This window comes from Maylandia zebra, linkage group LG20, assembly GCF_041146795.1.
Source record: "Maylandia zebra isolate NMK-2024a linkage group LG20, Mzebra_GT3a, whole genome shotgun sequence".
In the NCBI taxonomy this organism is placed as follows: domain Eukaryota; kingdom Metazoa; phylum Chordata; class Actinopteri; order Cichliformes; family Cichlidae; genus Maylandia; species Maylandia zebra.
The window spans coordinates 36,142,372-36,161,596 of NC_135186.1; positions in this window are offsets into that span (position 1 = coordinate 36,142,372).

Genomic DNA, 19,225 nt, shown 5'->3' on the forward strand with positions numbered 1-19,225 from the left:
TACAGACACACTGACACAATCTTGCGTAAAAGCGCATTTTGAATTCAGGGAATTTAAAATAGCGGAAGTAGCTCGTCGACTGGAAGCTTTGGAAGCTCGTCGACTGGAAGCTTTGGAGCTCTGGGTAGCTCCCCCAGCTGGGTCTAGGGAGTAAGTAGCTCTGGGAGCTCCCCTTATCATAAGGTTTCCGGTCACGCGCGCTCTGTGTGTGTGTGTGTATTGTTTTAATTAACGGAGCAGCTGTTTTTTTCACGGTCCAATAAGAGACTGAGCTGCTCCTACTGTGTTTTCTTTTACTGCTGTTCACTGACGTGCTGGTGAGTTGAGAGAACGGTCGAGTTCCGTCTCGTAAAGTTCACACCGCTTTTGGAAATAGTCCGAAAGTAGAAGGGCGTGTGAGCAACCACTCTCGTCTCTAATACCAGCGAAGGTGATAGCAGCTGTATCGTGTATATATTACTTAAACAAAAATAAGTAAATACATAAATAAGATGGGTAATCAAGCAAGTGAAATTAAAACTCACTCCTGCTGACGAGCAGTGGTGAGAAAAGAAAAGTCCAGACGCCGGACAAAAACAGTGTCTGTAAACTGAGAGATTTAAGAAAACAAAATATAAACAGTCAGAAGAACAGAACTCAACTGCCAGTTTAGTAAAACCAGAAGACGAGACACTGTGCAGTCCCCACAATCTTTTTAGTAAACCATCACTCATTCCTGCAGCCGCATCTGCAGCAACACCCATATCAGGAAGAACATAATAATCCCTTATTAAGTGAAAACTAGAGATCACAGTAGTTTGAAGTAGTTTAAAAGGGTTGAAAACAGACCCCACTGAGTAGATATAAATATAAAAAGTACGAAATAAAGATAAACAAAGGGAAAATTACAGTAGAAATGATCTTTAGAGTATTTGAAATTAATAATAGCAAGGATAACAACCTGTAAAGTGATATTATCAATGAAGCACAGTTGGCATGATGACCATGCCCACAATGTATAAAATGAATATAAAGCAAATAATTCACACGAAAATATTTTAATAACATAAATAAAGTATATTAAGGCTGTGTCACTGTTCAGCCAATGACAGTGTGTGAAAAGGTAACTGTCTCCACCTTGGGAAAATGGTGATTCTGCAGGTCATCTGAAGCCCTTGATGGATACAAAATAAAATATAAATAATACATTATAATAGACCTGCCTGGTCCGCCATGCAACAGAGAGAACAAATGTGACCGCAGATTGGATGAATTCTAAATTATCTGTTTGCTGAATAAGATGATCCTAACTATCAAATTGGCTCAGTAGTAGTATAATGGTACACACTGATAAAATATTATAATATGCTATTGCTGTTATATAAGACAAAGAGGATAATATTAACAATGACAATATTAATATGAAGAGGCACCTTAATCGGTTATGATGTGAGGTGAATAATTGTTAAGCAGTAGTCTGCATCAAGCTTAAGGTTTGCTGAAACTCAGTGTAATGACATGTGAGATGAAGACAATACAGAGAATAACTAAACTAATGAAGTGCATAGAGGCACTTGACCAGCTTGAAACCTATCATCCTAGAATGACACATTGCTGAGATATAGAGCACACCTATAATAACAACCAATAAGCAAAACCCTGTAGACAACAGCTAAAACTACAGGATTGAGAAGCTGAATTAAATATGTAGACACTGCTAAGCTGATGAGCATGTTACACATTTTCTTTTCTTTTTATTCATTTGTTTCTTTTAGAGCAGAAGCTGCTGTAACACACCCAAAGAAAGACTCTAGGTCTGACCAACCGTCTCAGTCGTGGGCAAAAAGATGACAGTCAATAAAATTCTAAAAGATAATTTATTGACAAAAAATATATCAAGAGATAAAAGATAAAACAGTCCAGTGTCCCACTTATGAATTGTATAAAAACACACAGTCCCAAGGCCAGAGCCAGCTATGCCACACGGCCAAGTTGCACTCCACATGTTGCCTTTAACAGGGTTAGAAGTTGTCCTTGGAGACCCACCACCCTGCAAGCATATAGTCAGTGGTCACTCAAGCCTCTGCAACTCTGCTGCCTTTAGGCTGTGGCATATAATAGGCCCTGGACTGCACAGAGAGACAAAACGACACACTTAATATAAAATTCATAGCGCAAAACCCATCCATCCCAAACATATCTGATTTCATCACATTACATACCTGCACAGAGAGACAAAACGACACAGCAGTGTTTGTAGTGTGGGCTATAAGTAGACCAGTGTATCAGTGCAATCAAGTACACCTGCCTCTAATTAGTCCAACCCCATTCCAGCCATTGGCTCACCAAAAATGTGACACACACAAAACCACTCCCAACACAGGCACATTAGTCTACCATGTTATAAGCTGCATGCTATTAAAAGCATTTTTTTTTTCTTTTTTCTTTTGTGTCCTGACACGTTTATGTTTTTGTTTTTGTTTGATTATTTTGTTGGTTTTGGAAACGAATTTAAACAAACTTGTGACAATACTTGAGAATAACAGTGACACATAGTGATTAGGCATATGATTGAAAAATGCCTAGGTTTAGAGCTGTGAGCTATGAGCTGTGAGCAATGCAAAGTTAAATATATATATGTATAAATGGGAAACAACCCTAACTTGAAAGTTTGAAATGTGTGAGATCCATGAATTGTTTGACAAACTAGAAATTATTTAAAACTGCCTTAAGTGAAAATGTAGTGTTGCACCTATTCTCCCAAACCAAGACAAAAAAAGAAGAAGCATTCTGTAACTTAAAAATAAGGCTGACGTGTTGACAACAGACTAAAACACTAATTCGCAGGTGGCTATCAGGAACAGAGAGGCGAGCAAAGTCACAAACACCAAGGCTGCAGACAGCCACGCAGAAACAGCAGATAACATAGAGACAACGCCTGCTAGAACCGTGGAGAGGAAGGTCACTTCCCACGAGATTGTAGGAGTAGGCCACAGAGAAATAACGCAAAACAGTTTTGAGGCAGCCACTTAAGAACTTACAGTTTTCAAAGGACAAATTAGTTGTAAAGTCAGCTTCAGGCCACACAACTGTACAACAATTAACTGCCCCTTTAGAACTAGTACATACAGCAAGTGGCCGCAGGTGCTTTATTAAATGCATATATGACCCGTCGTGTCCAGTAAATTTGCTAGGTAGAGACGCTCTGACAGAACTTAAGATAGCAGTCATGCCATTCTTTTCTGGTATTACACCTGAGTGCATGCTAAATGACACCCGCCACATCCACTTTCCAGAAACCGACCGAGTATCACAACATTCTGACATTTAAACAACCTCCAGGCCCAGATCCACCTTATGATCAGCAAGTGTGGAAGCTAGGAGAACAGCATTTGACCTTACAGCACAGGCCAAAATTGTGTAGGTTACGCAGTAACCACAGATAGTAGAATAATAGAAGCGAAACCACTTTCTTCTTCATATTCTGCACAGAGCGCTGAGCTGATAGCTGTTATTCGTGCATGTGAAATAAACAAAGATAAACAAATAAACATTTATACAGACAGCCAGTATGTTTTCTCTGCTGTGCATCATTTCGCAAAGCTCTGGCATAACAGTGGAATGATTACATCAACTGGAAAACCAGTTCAGCATGCCAGCCTTTCACAACGTCTACTGACTGTAATAAATCTACCACAACAACTCGCATTGTGTAAATGTGCAGCAGACAAAACTGATGGCTCTTTCATTGCTACAGGCAATAACTTTGCTGACAGAGCAGCAAAACAGGCGGCACAAAAGACAAACATCACATTGATGGCAGTAAACACACATCAGATTCCACTGGATGTGTTGAAAAATGAACAAAAAACAGCAAGCACAGCCGAGCAGGCAAAATGGCTAAAACACGGTGCAGTTCTGACAAACGACTTAATGATGTGTTATGGCAAGCCAGTGTTGCCAAAATTCCTCCACAAGATGGCGGCATTAGTGACTCATGGCTGTACGCATTTGTCAACGGGGGGACTGACCAGTATTGTCAACTCTCATTTCTACACTGTAAATTCTACACTGTAAATTTTGAAACCTCAGCAAAACAATTTGTCAGAACGTGCATGACGTGTCAAAAATATAATATAAAAGAGGCCGTTTTCCCACACCACCTTATCTTTTTCACACAATTCATATGGACTTTATTGAGCTAAATGAATGCCAAGGGTAAAAATACGCCCTAGTGGTTATAGATGTATTCTCAAAGTGGCCAGAAATCTACCCAGTGAAAAAGGCAGATGAAATTTCAGTAGCAAAATGTATGTCTAAGTTGTAGGAAAATAAAGAGATGATTGTAAATAACGAAGAATGTAATGATGTCTATCAAGTGTCTTGCAGATTAAAGCCCGGTGACTGGGTTCTGATCAAGGTGCTCCAAAGGAAAAACTGGAGCACACCCAGGTGGGAGGGACCATACCAAGTTCTTCTCACTACACCGACCGCTTGCAAAATTGCAGAATGACCATCCTGGATCCATCAGAGTCACTGCAGGCGAGTAAGTGAAGCCATCTAAACACAGCTGACACAGGCTCGCCCAATTGTTGTGATCTCGCCCGGTGGAGGGGTCAGCTTTCCTGGCCGGGGGGTCTACTCACGACAGGAGGGTGTGTCCTGTCGTCATGAGGTGGTGGCTCTTAATAACTGCAGCGGCCCTGACCATGGCCGGGTTCCTCATCTTTGCTTCCGTGAGGGACAACAAGTCACGCTATATGAAGAAAAGGCAGACACTGTATGACAAAGGAAAGTACACCGAGTTTCCCCATGGATACGCCACTAATTTCTGGTGGCAGTTTATGAACACTACAGCTCACTTGAATAGCAAAACTGACTGCTATGCATGTACCCATATGCCCCTATCCTCACAGACGTCTGGCCTGTGGCCGTACAGCATACCTGAAGATCGCAGTTGGTGCCTGTTGGGCCTGGCAACACATCCAGGCTACGGTACTCTTTGGTCCAAGGCCAACTACAGCATCCCAGCAAAAGCAACCTGGAGGTCATCATCACTCACGAATGTGCACTGTTCCGGACAGACCTACCTACTGACCTGGCCCCAAGTCTCAGACCCACTGCCTGATGTAATTCTACTGAACAAACTGAACGCATCACAACTGCCAGTATGTGTGATGAACAATGGATCGCGGGCAGTGGGGGAGCTGCCTACTCACCTATCTACCGGATGCCACTACAAACAAAGACTCAGCACCAGACAGGATGTGCACGGACGGCACCAAGCAGTAAAGGAACCAGAGTTTCGCATCTGAGGAGGAGTGAAATTCTTACAGAGCTTGATCCCCGGCATTGGAGCTGCCGAGGTGCGGGATCATGTGGAGATCAACCGATATGCTCTGCTACGACACATCAACTTTGACAAAGACCCTGGGACGGGCTTTAGCAGGAGAACAGAAGGCCATCAGAACGATGGTGCTGCAGAACAGACTGACTCTAGACCTGCTAACAGCATCACAAGGAGGAGTTTGCAAGCTGATCGAGGAGACATTTATGCACTGACCACACATCTGGAGCAGCTACACCGCCATGTCTAAGAGTAATGATTTCAAAGATGATAACAACTACAATGACTGCTTATGTTGCCGTGCCTCAAGAAGAACAGCATCCCGTTGCAATTCTGTTAGAGGAGAACTTGTAATAGCTGCTAATAAATGACGTGGTGATTAAAAATGACTTGTCAAGTGATCATGCACTGATTAACACATTAGTAGTTTATACAGGTACAACATAAAGTTTATATTCTTTTCTTTTTATCCTTTTATTTTTTGTAGTTTTCGTTTTAAATATAAGGTTTTTATCCTTTATTTTTTGTAGTTTAGTTTTATTGTTTTCTCTTGATTATTCCTCTTGTTATTTCATTTACTATGATTTTCTTTGTTCTTTTTATTATTTTATTTGTTTTATTCTTTAGACAAAATGATTTACATTTCTGCTATGCTGACATTTTGAAAATTAAAAATTGCTTAAGATACTTAATAAATAACCAGATACTGACCGGTTCTGGGTCCCCAGACCCCCAATAGCGCAAAAAACTGCACATTCCAGGGTGGCCTTTTGTTGTGGGCAGTCTGAGGTACACCTGTGCACTACTCATGATGTCAGATCAGCATCCTGATGTGGCACACCTGTGAGGTGGGATGGATTATCTCAATATAGCAGATGTGCCCACTACCACACATTTGGACTGATTTGTGACCACTGTTTGGGAGGGATGGTTATATTGTGTATCTGGAATGAATTTTAGGTCTCTATGTCCACCCCATGGGGAATGGGAGCAAAAACAAAAGTGTTGCGTTTATATTTTTGTTCAGTGTATGTTAATGAACCTATGCATATTCATGTAACCTCAATAAAAGAGCAGTGTTACGGGAGAAGGGACGAGAGCAACTGGGGTCAAGCGAAGGAACGGCGTTTGTCCGGTCTCTCCCGTGCACAAGAAACCTGAAGAACTTTGCCTACTTCGTGTCTTGCTTTGTTGTGTAATTGTATTGTCTTCAACGTTCCAGCGAATAGGTTCAGGCTACAAACCTATCATTAATTGGTCCTTCGAGAGCCGGCTCCCTGGAATCGACATTCACCGAGGGGAGGAGGGACACGTTGACAGACTGACGTCAGCCAGGAAGTTCCTGTGGATTAGCTGTCTGTCTTTTCTCCTTGATGAATGACGATCGGCGGGATCCGAGGCTGATATTACACGCTAAGCAACGCCGAGTAAGTTTAAAGAGCCCGACTCTATAACCGTGTGGTTGTGCAGTCTCCGCCACTTTGTGGGGCATTGAGAAGTTCGCTACTTTGTGGAGAAAGAGGTTCCTTGCTACTTTGTGGAGCAAGAGGTTCCTCGCTACTTTGTGCAGCGAGAGGTGAGTTCTCCGCCACTTTGTGGGACGTTGAGAAGTTCCGCGGGGTCCAGACTGTGCTGGACGATAGGCCTATTTTGTGTTGTTGTCGTTGTTGCCGTCGTTGTTGTTGTTGTTGTTGTTGTTGTGTGAGTGTGTGCGGAGCAGAACACGTGGTCTGTGACGTCAGCAGCTGTTGTTGTGAAGAGCGTGTGGAGAAGGCCAGCCCACATCAGCAGCACTTAAGATATGCTCTGGTGAATGGCTTTCCCCCACCCCTTGCTGACACAAAATGTTTATTCTTTAGCTTGCCCTGTTCGACAACAGCCTGTGTGCCAGACCATAGATTTAATTGAGGTGGATAATTGCTAAAAGTAATCTGCATTAAGCTTGTGGTTGCTCAAATTCAGTACAATGACATATGAGGTGAAGTGATAGAGGCAAATATTTAAACTAATGATGTGCATAGAGGCACTTGACCTGTGTGAAAGACTGTCGTCTTATTATGAGCCATTGTTGAGATATAGAGCACACCTGTGAAAACAACTAATATGCTGAACCCTGTATGAAACATCTAAAAGTACGTGATGGAGAAGCTGAATTGAATATGAAAGTGCAAGTCTTTGCCACTATGGGCAAAGCACACAACCACTGTGTGAGGTTGCGTTGCGGTCTCTTCTGAGCTGATGAGCAAGCTACACATTATCAGATCGAGAGCTGTCTGAGGACTACTCAAAGAGAGGGAAACAGAGCTATGATAACTGTGATAACTGGCGTGTGCAGCGTTTCCGTGAGCAGTTTTCCTGCATCTTGACTCATGTGTGTGGAGTGTTCATAGCATCAGCATCATGTTTTTGTTTATTTGTTTTGTTGAGTTAAAAATAATTAAATAAACTTGTGATCCTGCCTATGGATCACCATGGCACATATCATCAGCCATATGATTTATTTATGCAACTGACAAAGTGAGTGTGAATGTGTCTGACGTCACAGTGTTTTTGTGCGCTGTGTAAAAGTAATTGCCTCTGATTGTGAGAGCGCTGATTCTGCAGGTCACCAGCTATTGTAAAGAAAGAAAAAAAGAGTGAAGAAGAAAGAATTTGTATTGTAGATGAAAAAAAAACATAGGAAAAAGGTTTTGTGTTGATTAGCCAAAAACAACTACAATTTCATTTTCTGCTTTTAAGAAAGGATTGTTCACAAAAACACACACACAGAGAGAGAGAGAGATGTGTGTTGATTAAGCAGTGATGATAATAATGAAAATGTCTTAGTTTGTTAGTTTGTCACTTTCAGGTGAAAAGCAGACCTGAATCAATTTTCCACATGCAGCGGTCGGAAGAAAGTTATAGTTTAACATCATTGGAAACATGCAGGCCAAGTTTCTGGCTGACTTATTTACAGCGCCATGTGTTTCTCAACCTCACAAGCAAGCTCTCACTCCTCCCTGAAGACAAGGAATGCAGCTCCAAAGAGCAATAACATGGCAGATAAAGAGACAGCAGCAAAGTCCTGAGCAAAGAGTCCCAGCAAGCAGCAGCAGTGTGGACAAACAGCATCGGAGAAGAAGAGCAAACCCATCATCCTGCCTGATCGGATGAATGGCACTGTGTGTCCAACAAGCTGCAAATTCACTGTGCATGTGAAAAGAACGTTTGAGGAGAACTGAGGAGACTGTTGGAGTTTGACATTTGCCACCTTGCAGTAAAATGGCAAGAAGAGACAGTGAAACACAGGACAAAGTTGAAGGAGAACTGCCGGCTGTTGGACTGTCAAAGTGGGAGAGGACAACAGAGTGAGAGTAAGTGGAAACACAGAGGAATGCTGTTATTTAATGTGGGAAATCAAAATTTGGGTTAGCAAACCTGGGGAAAAGAAAACTGACTGCTTAAGTTGGAAAATTGTGAAGGAGTCTGAAACACTGCAAAAAAAGAAACATATACAAAATCACACACACAAGCAGAACATGCATTAACCCTACTAACACTTACAAACACAAGAGAGCTCATGAAGATTAGACAACATCTTAAGCATGTGAGTCTGTTTATCATCTTGTCCAAGTCACCTCGTGTGACGCAAAGACCAGTGGACTCATAGCACATTAGTTAAGAAATGGTCAAATAATAGCAGAGAAGTGTGTAGGAAAGGCAGCTTTAAGAACATGCCCTGCTGGAGATGCAGCTCCACAGACATTGATTAAACCTGCCTAATAACACAAACACACATGCAATGAAAATTAGCTTGTTATCTCTCATCAGTGTTTAAAATAGTGTGAATTTAACAGACACTTGTTATCAAATACTGAATTTATCCAATGCTGACAATTAACTCTCTAGGTTGCAGGACAACAGTTTAACTTTTGTGGAAAAAAAAAAAAGATTCTGGTTTGACCAACCAGTGATCAGACAATAAGTTTAGTCGTTGATATAGTAAATTGGGAAATGCTTGCTGCTTGATTGATGCAGCACAAGTAATTTACTGTATGAGGGAAATTCTATTTTTGTGATAACATTTTGAACGTGCATTTCTGTTGTCCTGTCAACTTAGTGGGTTAATAGCTGATATGCAAATTAGTTGATCGTTCTTAGATTAAGGAAAGGTGACTGAATTTTAGCACGAGTGAATGAGATGTGTTGGAGTTTGTTGTGTGTTGAGTGGAGACTCTAAAACAGTGAGTTTCCTATAGGGCTTCGGAGCGTGATGTCACGGGGGTGGGCGTGGAAAGGATTTTGGCCCGATTCACCATTTTGGGGGTCTAAGCTAGGAGCGATAGCATAGCCATGGTTCGTACTTGCTGTGTGCTCGGCTGCAATGTTCGATCTTACGACCGGCACGGGAATAAGGTTGGATTGTCTTTTTATGCTTTCCCAACCTGGAAGCAACATGAGGCAGCTCGTGTATCGATGTTACCAAACGAAGGCGTCCAGCCTGGATAGCAGCTGTGAGACGAGCTCCAGTTCTCTTCCATCTCCAAATATCTGTTGGTGCTCCAGACAGTTTCATTCCGGTAAGTTCTAAATATGTTCATATCACTCTTTATAGCCTATTAGTTTCATTTTCGATGCGCTCTGAGCTCATAGCAAATTAGAACAAACATCCTACTGAGTGATTTTGCAGAACTACCGTCTATTTATAGAGTTGCTAATTATTTGGCATTATTGCAGCAAACCAGCCGATGAAATGGATGAAACATCATGACTGGTTTCCAGCGCTACACGAGGGACCTGCTTCAAACAAACCACCATGCCAATCAGATTACTTCTTCCATGTGAGGATGAAGAGGTGACCCTTCTGGATAAGATGGTGAAGGTTTGCTGCGTTTGGTGAACAGTGTGATAATAAAACCAGAGAAGAATGAAACCTGCTCCTGTTAAATGTTCTTAAGTCTTGTGCTGTTATTTTTTCAAAAGATACAGTAAATAAAGTAATGTTAGTAGTGGGTGATATCATGTAAACACTCATGATTTGGTGTAAACATTTTGTCATTTGTAAACTGTAAATGACATGGATTCTACACTGTTACTGATGTGATGTTCTATAAAGTGGTTTTAATAAAAAAAAAAAAGGCAAAATAATTTAGTTTCTTTATTCAACTTTTGAACAGCGGGACTCAGTCAGTACATATTCAGTAAATGCAAATTATTTACACAGCAGTGCACTACAGGCATACATCTAGACCCCTAGATAAAACATGATGGCATTATAGCAGTGACAACTCCTCCACAGTAGCAGGTGGGGTTTTTCTTTTTTGAGGACGGCTCCTTTTACCCGTCACTACAGATGGTCTGTGTATGTTTTGATCAAGAGCCTTTTTTTGGGCAGCTGAAGAGAAGTCGTCTATCTTATGGCCAACCTCTGGGTGTATCTTGGTATTATTACCAGGCAAAACCCAGTATGCAGGTTCATCTGTAACAGTCCTTGTGCCACGGATCAACACTGTTCCGTCTACTTTAGACAGAAGAGCAGCGACGTGGGTGCAGGTCTCCGTGACTCCGGCCATACAGGTGCAGCGGGCGGCTTCAACCTTCCCTGTGATGCTCACAGTGACCCATGGCTGCAATGCTGGTTCATTCAGTCTTAGAGTGCAGCACCTGAAACACACACAGACAAAGTTCATTTAAAGACAAGAACTATGAGCCAAGGCCGACACAAATGTGTTTAATCTACTTTATCATAAATGTAACAAAGTGTCAAGAAAGTTAGCACATACATGTCATTTTTCATTTCTTTATGTGTCCATCTATAGAACGCTGCATGTTATAGTCTAAATCTGTCTGTTCTGTCAGAAACCTGCCTGCAGAAAATGAACCTAAAGTATGTAATGCAAGGATGTCATCACTTTAGAGATGGAGAAAGCATAAAGTGACAATTATGAATCACTTAATATGTTAAGGAGATTCTGCAGGTCATTAATCAAAGTATAAAATTAAAATAAAATGTATTTTCAGTGACACAAGATACAAATATGGAAGCAAGATGTATAATTAGAATTATTTATAATAAACATTAATAAATCATTGCAATTTCTTTAACCATAGAGAATAACTAAATCCTTCAGGACAGTGTCTCATCAATGCACTGAACTCACTATGTTATCCACCTAACAGTCTCCACATGTTCTCACTGTAATTTCCCCTCATGAATGAATTTATGCTGCAGTAATCTGAATGTTTGCAGGGAAATCAAACGCATTTCACTCGCTGTACTCGAGCTGACTTACCTTTGATTGAATGATGACTTGTACGCGCTGACTCCACAGATAAGGTATGAAATATATCAGGCTACGTCAATAGCGGTTGGTCTTCAGGGTTTCTACTCCACGGCCGTATTTTATACGGGTCCACATTTCCAATGCACGCTATTTTCTGCAAGTACCGCCGCTTCGCCTCTGGACGCAATCGGTCTCTATACAGTCCATTCTCTTTTAAGCTGCTTTTAAGCATCTTGTAATCGTCGTTCCAACACAGTGTGTTTGATTTGATTCGTAGACCCCGAAAATGCCGCCGCGCTCCCACAATGCATTGCGGCGTGACGTCAACTCCGAAGCCCTATTTTGATGTGCGAGTGAATCCTGTACCTAGATACACAATTCTGGATACGTCAGAACAAACTTCCTTTGTGAAGTTCATGACACCATGTCACATGTTTTAGGATGAAGGGAAAAAGGAAAACTGAATAAAATCTGTGGCCTAAATGAGTGAAGAGCACAGACCTGGGGATTAAACTCATAGCTAATAGGACATTAGGGTTATGTTGTGTGTTGTGCAGCTGATGGTTGGTTTGGAGTGAATCTAGCTGAAAATTTTTCCTTTTGTTGTGAAGTTGAGCCTGCCAATTAGTATGATGGTATGATAAACCATGCTAATGGTATGATTTACCCTCCTGAGATGAGGAGCTTGTGTCATGACTTAACAAGGCTTTTTTATTTTGATACTTTCACAGTGCACTGAAAGTTTTGTTCGATAATCTCTGTCGTTTGAGCAGATCTGCACGATTAGAACAGAAAGTGCTGTACGACACGTCGTCGAGGAAATTGTTACGAGTTTCTCCACATTAAAATGGGCTCTGGAGAAAGCCACTTATTTGGGACAATTAGAAAGTAAGTTCCTGTCCAAAAAGGATTCAGCGATGTATTCTGAGCTAAAGTTCTTTTTCTTTTTGAAATGACGTCATTTTGCTGAGAGTGGAAACTAAATGCGACGATAGGTTCCACTATCAGCAAAGAAAGAAAGAATGAATGTATGAATGAATGAGTGAAAGAAAGAAAAAAACTGACTGACTGACTGGTAAAAGCTGACAAAAGCTGACAAGACTTTACTGATGTAACACGACTGTGCGGAGTTAACCCCCACCTGACAAAGGTGCAGATGAATCTATGTGTATTTCCTTTTACAGGAGCAGAAAGATGACAGCAACATTCGAGGTTGCGTGATGATTTAACCTTTTAAGTGCCACTTTCTGTGTCTGTGCATCTACCAGGGGTGTTATTCACTACCTTGTGTTGCTCACAGAGGAAACTGTGAGAAAGTGTGTATACACCTGCGCAGCGCTAACATTTGCATTTTCTTTTCTACAGCATTACAGTTCTTCATGTGGTTTGATCACGTGATTTATACCAGGACAACTGGTTGATGTTTTTTCCTACTACAGGATTTCTGGGTTTATATGTGAAGAAACTGTGTTTCCAGGTCATGAGTGGTGGTGCTGTTACACTGTGTTGTTGGGAAAATGTGAAGGTTACTTTGATGATGTGAATAACATGTGAGAAATTTCCTGTGTTGAAAACTAGTGTCACTTCTTTCCACAGCAATGGATGGCTAACTTTATGGTCTTTTTATGGCACCTCTGGAACCTGTCGACCTGCGTCTGACCACAGTCAATGTGTATTGCTAATGTTTGTTTTTCTAAGAATGCATGTAGAGGATTCAGCAGAAGCGGACAAGTGACATGAGGAAAAACAAATAAGAGATGCAGTGTTTATGGGATAGTTTAATATGGGCTCATTTGCTGGCCACTTTTGAGCCCATAGTAATATATGAGTGGAGTGACTTTGCTTAAGGGCAGTCACCGATTACATTAATGTTAACTGAGCACATGGGATGATCCATGTCTGAGGCAAATTAGGGTAATAGTTGTAGTTTACTGATTTGGGAAAACCTGCACATGACACTTGTCTTGCTGATGTTGAATGCTTTATTACTTTTATGATACAATTATTTACAAGTGTGAAGTTTGATTTCACTTCCAGATTTTGCTTTCCAGGCCACGATGGTGTGTATGCAGGCTCCTGGGAGAGCCAGGTGTTAAGCAAACTTAATATGCAAAACACGCTAACATCTTTTATTGCAGGGTTACGGAGCTACTCCAGCGGAGATGCCCTGATGTTGCCTGGGACATGATCTAGCTAACCTTTTTCTTTAGGACAGGGATCCAGGTTTGATGGGTTGACTCGTGGGAGTGTCCATGAGTCAAGAGGAGGGGTCCAGGATTAACATGAAATAATGTTTTCTATGATTAACCGTTTATTTACAGGTATTAAACCTATGCAAGTCGTACATCCGTGTTCAGATGAGGCTTTGATGGCCTATAAGTGAAGTTCACTGAACTAAAAAATGTGGTTTGATGATTGTTGACATGCTCTCCAAATGGAAGTTTTTCCTCCTAGCAAGGAAATACAGGTGCAGCAGTCAGAGTATTGCTGAAAGGGATCTCCTGAGAAATCTTAAGAGGCCCAGTGAGAAGCAAGAACCATTCCAGGCATAGCTGACAGCCCAGGCAGTGGTTGAGGTCAAAGGTCGAGCTGGTTGGGGCCCATCATGAGACCAGACTTTGGAGCCACAGCAAGGACCATGAAACTGCATTGGAATGAGAGCTGTGCCAAAGGGGATTTCCAGAGACCAACAGAGGAGATTGTGGACAACAGACGGACACCTGAAGGATGAGGGGAGCGTGCCAAGCTCCATCGACAGCGCAGAGGGAGTTCGAGGATGGCATCATGATTCTGTGAAAAGCACAGGAACCAGAAGCTATGGTGGTGATGACAGCAGTTTCCTATGAACATCACCTAATGCTGTGCCACTATACTGTGCATACGATGACACTCTGAAGGCTGCTGGGATCACAACAGCAGTAAGATAACTGAATCCAGCACCCTTTTCACAGAGAGGTTTTTCTGCAGAGCATGGACAATGGAGGATTCATAAATATCCCCCTCGCAGGACGAAGGCCTGAAGTGAGGTGATGGGGGTTGGTAGAGGCCATAAAACTAGAGTGCTGAGAGGTCTGCAGCTTTGGAGATAGCTGAGACCCATGTTGACAAACAACAAAACCAACTGGTATGTTTGAATGTTTATTCTACATACATTTGAACTCTGGTCCTATGGACAGTGATGGAAACAACTGGAAGAGACATTCATGACGCCCTGCAGAACTCAAACCACTCTGCACAGATGATGAGTGATCACCGCAGAGCTGGGATGTTTTTGAAAATGTTAATTTCTCTTTTGACCATTAACAATTCATTTGTTTGCTCGTAGGATGCAGTTTGCCATTGGATGAGATCAATGAGGAATGGGATAACTGCAAACACATTTGTTAAACTGTGTACTTTTTCAGTAATCTAGGGTGATTTGACATATGCTGAGTATAAAAAGGTTTGTATTGAAACTGTCAGACATGAGGTATTCATAACTGGGAACTTTTCTAGCATAATTGTCAAAAGGGGGAATGTTAGGTTTTGTATTGTTGATTGTCATTTATGCTTAGAAATATTTACTCATATATGCTTAGAAGTATATAATCATTTGTAGATTGAAAGAATGTCTCATCCTAGGAGGTCTGTAACAACTCTGTGTAGCATGAAGAGGGGAGTGCGTTCACTCCTCTACAGAATGTTCTGGTATAGATCACACACCTCCTAGGAGAGGTCGTATCTTCTCTTATTGATATATGGTATAGCAAACACACGTACATCTCTTTAAGTATAAGAGCCCTTTGTTCAGATGGACCCGCTAGACTCCTGGCACCAGCTTTGGAGAGTCTTCACAGGGTCACATCTTGACCTCACATACACACACACACACACACACACACACACACACACACACACACACACACACACACAGGCAAGGTACTCTTTGTGTGTATGTAGACGTCATATGTTAATGAACCTATGCATATTCATGTAACCTCAATAAAAGAGCAGTGTTACGGGAGAATGGACGAGAGCAACTGGGGTCAAGCGAAGGAACGGCTGAAGAACTTTGCCTACTTCGTGTTTCTTTGTTGTGTAATTGTATTGTCTTAAACGTTCCAGCGAATAAGTTCAGGCTACAAACCTATCAACCACCACCTGTCTTTTTTTGCTCTGCCCTTTTCTTGGTTGCTGTTATAAACAAACAGATTATTTCAGGGTCTCTTTTCAAGAGACTAAAAGCAATATAAGTGATAAATATTACCATTCTGTAGAATATTCTTATATTCCACTTTTACTTGTTCCCATGTTCTAGTGGGTCCTGTCGTGGCTCTAATGTGAAAGAGGATATAATGTAATATAATATAATATAATATAGTGTAATATAATAAATTTACCCTACCGCCTACTGGTGTTGGCCAGAGGGGCCGATGGTGCGATATGGCAGCCTCGCCTCTGTCAGTCTGCCCCAGGGCAGCTGTGGCTACAACCGTAGCTGCCTCCACCAGTGTGTGAATGTGGGAGTGAATGAATAGTGGTATTGTAAAGCGCTTTGGGTGCCTTTAAAAGCGCTATATAAATCCAATCCATTATTATTTCTATTATTAAATTACTTACGAGTTTAATTTGTCAGCAACTTCCTGCCAGCCCTCTCTCCTTGCTTCTGCAGCCTTTGCAGTGTTCCCTTGCGTTTTAATTAAACTCTGAAACTCCTGAAATCCCTCAATCAAGAGTTCTTCCTCTGCTGCAGAAAAATACTGAGCGCGCTCCTTCGACATTTTCGCCGACCAATCAAAGGGTTGCCGATCAATGTTTCTACTTTCGATGCGTAGCCCCTGTTAAGCCACCCAGTGATCTCACATTACTTCATCCAGCTGTACTAATCGTCAACAACAGGTGTGTTTGAAGAACTGGAATAGCGAGCTCAAAGTTAGCGCGATGATTTGATCTTGGATGTGTCATTTGATCTTGGATGTAGTAAGCGAGGTACGAAGAACGGACCCCTGAACTGGGATAACTAACAAAACAAACAAGAAAACATGAAACACAGGGCATGAAAAGCAGATGAACCAACAACAAGCACTGAGAGAAGTGTCCTGATTCGTATTTGAGGAAAGAGACATATGTCTGAAGGTCCATTGTGCGTCAAAACAATGATTTTATTAAAACACATATATGTGGGAAGATGAGCTCTGCAAAACATCAGCCTCGATCTCCTCCGAACAATAAATGGGGTGTCATATATATAACATAGTTGATGACGAGTAATATGCGTCAACGCAGATAAAAAACACATGCATGTTCCAGTAATTCTGCCAAGGACATATTCTAAAAAAAGAACAGTTCCTTCCTCTGTTCCTCCGCCACCCGCCAGATGCTTCCTGTTATATCACTTACTGCACTTCACTTATTTGTGTATGTGTATTCAGGCAGACTGTATGTCTGTGTTTTAACCTTAGTGCATGACCTCCCTCTGCGTCATCTGTTACCAGGCAAACTTCAATACCACAGGGCACACAGGCCTTTATTCCATCTTTGGACAGCATGTATAATATGTGGTAAATTGTACTGTAAGCATGCGTGCAATCCTTTCAATAGCTGTACTTTGAGGAGCAAACCATTAATTAACTTGACCGACCTTCAACTCTTTAATTAGCACAAAAATGCAATATGTGCATAACATGATTACGGTTGGACCTGCAATGAAAGATTGTTATGTAATTATGCTCACACCTGAAATACAGACTTTAATGTAACATCAACAGTTTCAATAAATGCTCTAATGAAATGATAAATCATAAGTGATGCAACAGTAATAATAATGGTTATGAATAGTAACAGTAAAATAATATTCTCATCCCGACAGAAGACACACTTATATACACAAAGGGAAACAAAACACAGGAGGGAGACACAGCTGAACCTACAGACATGGACCTTCCAGTTGTGGGATAAAACAAATTATTTCACTGTTACTTGTTATCTGTATTATCATTGCATTAATTAACCTTGCATTAAGTCATTATTATTGCATTAGAACCACATAACAATCATTGCATTAAAGCATTTATTGGAGCTGTTGATATTACATTAAAGTCTGTATTTCAGGTGTTAGCATAATCACATAATAATCTTTCATTGCAGGAGCAACTGTAATCATTTTATACACATTGCATTTTGGTGCTTTTAACCCTTTAAAACCAATCAGAGCGGGCACGCTCCGTTTTGCATAACTATTTTTAAATCCCAGTAGCACTGCAACCACGTAAGCTAGCACAATAATTTTTTTTCCATATGAAACCGGAGGAGCTGTAATTACATCTCATGCCATCAGCTTGTCCTCGGTCACAGTTTCCTTCCACATACAGCTTTGCAAAAACTGCATAAAAAGCACTTGCAGCAACAAAAACATAATATTCCAGAAACACGCTTTGCCGATCAGCTGTTTGTAACACTTCCTATGTTGGAATAGACATCAGCATGAACTATCGCATGTCCGCCATTACCTGCCCGAAAACCGGAAGTGATGTCATTTTCGCAGAAATGTAGTTTTTTACCATCAGGGCCTCATGAGCCTATACTGGTGTTTTTAAAAGTTATCTTTGACTTTATGACTTTCTGTGTCGTTTCTGGGATGCTTAGGACTCATAATGCACAGCTGGAAATAGTTTATTTTGATGCATATGCGGCTTTTTTGCAAATTTGCACTATAATATTTATTTTCGTTTTTCCTGCAGTGTATAATAATTGGTGTATTTCAAAAATAAAACTATGAAGTGGTGGGAAAATATTTTGTGCAACTTTTTTGTATTTACAGTTTTGAGGGATAAGCCTCTTAAATTTCTCTAACTAGAAATATATGTTAAAAAAAACGATTTTAAATTCTTTTGTAGTTTATTGCACTTTTTTGCAATTTATGTAATGACTATGCACTTAATGCAGACATATTATTAAAATTTAGGCTGTAATGGTTGTATTGATGTATAGCAACTTCAAATGCTCCCAAAAATGGCTCCACAGCAGGTAAAAATATAATATAAGCTCTGATGGACTTGGTTCTATGGTAGGTCTTAAAGGGTTAAAGAGTTGAAGCTCGGTCAGTTAATTGATGGTCAGAAGCTTCATCCGGCGCGATGTCCAGCCGATCTATTGAGCAAAGTGGCCTAGAGCTATGGAAGGATTGCATACATGCTTACAATACATATATCACATATAATCTAGAAACAGGCCTGAATAAAGGCCTGAGGGTATTCAAGCAACCTGCTGCGTTTGAGTTTTCTTGGTAACAGATGACTCAGAATAAGTCAGGAAGTGTACTTCTGAAATGTCTTTGTTTCCTCTGTAAAGTGTGCATTTTTTGGTGGTTATTTTGAGGAGCTGTCTGGATGAGGCTATTTGAATAACCAGGTTATTCATTATTGTCTTTTGTTTGTTTATATTGGTATATGAGCTGGACGCACCTGGCTTGGAGGTGAAGAAAATGTTCTTCTCAAACTGTGTCAAAAGTCGTTACCAGAACATTTGTGGTTTTGGAAGTTATGCATGTATTGTATCTGCTTTGACGCATGAGGGGGCACCATCAATAATACCCTGATGCTATAAAAACAACTGCTTGTGTATTATTGGGCGGAGATCGACGCTGAGTGTGTGACCG